The following is a 1,224-nucleotide window of genomic DNA, read 5'->3' on the forward strand; positions in this document are numbered from 1 at the left end:
TGACTGCTTGTCATTTTTTATTCAATTCAAAGTTTGAAATCAAGCTATCTCGCTACTGCAACAAAATTACCCCACTGTAAAATCAAAAATACACTGAGTGAGCAAAAATTTGTGAGATAGTTAGTTATAATGGTAATTAAACAATGTTTACATATGAATAAAAGCCTGCATGAAAATCTGTCATATAAATTGGTCTCTTCATTAGAAATTAGCCTACTGACTGATTACCAGGACAAAAAAATTAATAATATTAAAAATATCTGTATGACATTATATTCTGCAGTTCTTCCCTGCTGTACCGAATATCTATACTTTTCAAAGTATCATATCGAATTTAGAAATTCAAATATTGTGACAAAATAAATTTTGTAGGGTGCCACAAATTTGTTACATTTTCCAAAGGGTGCCGCGACTAAAAAAAGTTGGGAAACACTGGCGTACACTATACAGGGAATCGTGAGATTTGGTATATTACTACAATATTAAAGGTTAAAATAACAACACCCTCCAAAATCAAATGTCCTGTTTTACAGAATATGGAAGTGTGTTGCGCATAACCCCACTGATATTTATATTTAGATATAATCATCAATACTCAAATAAAAACAGTTGTACAAAAACATTTAAATTGCACACGTTTACTTAACCAGCTAGTGATGTTTTCATTTATTTAAACAAATTAAATAAAACAAGTTAGCCATTATTTAAATCACTATATTTCAACAAGAAACTAAAGTAGAAATATAACTTTATCATTAAAAAGTTGATATACTGCCTTATGTACTATTTAAATGTTTTTATTCAACTCAGTTTTTTATTTGAGTACTGATTGAAAAAAAACAACTGATTACTGGATGGCAGGTGTGCTACAAAAAGTGTTTAGTGAAGTTCTTTTCACGCATCAACAGAAAAAAGCATAGACGGTTCATCTGAAAATCGGTTTATCAAAATTAAGATCCGTTAATACTGATTAATCAATATCATCAACCCAGCCCTAGTTTTCACAGATTATTAGACTAGATCTTAAATGTATTTCTCCCAAAAGAGGGGAAATTATCAATGATTACTGATTTAAAGGGGTCCTATTATGCTCTTTTACAAAGTCTTGATTTTGTTTTGGGGGTGTACTAGAACAGGCTCTCATAATAGGTTGTTCGAAAAACACATTATTTTTCACATATTTTACATTATTACAACACCTCTCTCCCCAGTCTGGCATGAACG

At 30.5% G+C, this 1,224-nt stretch overlaps 1 protein-coding gene across 8 annotated transcripts in view; it reads right to left on the reverse strand.

Moving 5' to 3' along the window:
* Positions 1-1,224, reverse strand: part of LOC107722818 (mediator of RNA polymerase II transcription subunit 15-like) — a 24,519-nt gene that overhangs the window by 19,724 nt on the left and 3,571 nt on the right. The gene's annotated exons all lie outside the window — the stretch shown is intronic.

Source organism: Sinocyclocheilus rhinocerous, unplaced genomic scaffold (assembly GCF_001515625.1).
Source record: "Sinocyclocheilus rhinocerous isolate Xijiao unplaced genomic scaffold, SAMN03320098_v1.1 scaffold1055, whole genome shotgun sequence".
NCBI classification, from domain to species: Eukaryota; Metazoa; Chordata; class Actinopteri; order Cypriniformes; family Cyprinidae; genus Sinocyclocheilus; species Sinocyclocheilus rhinocerous.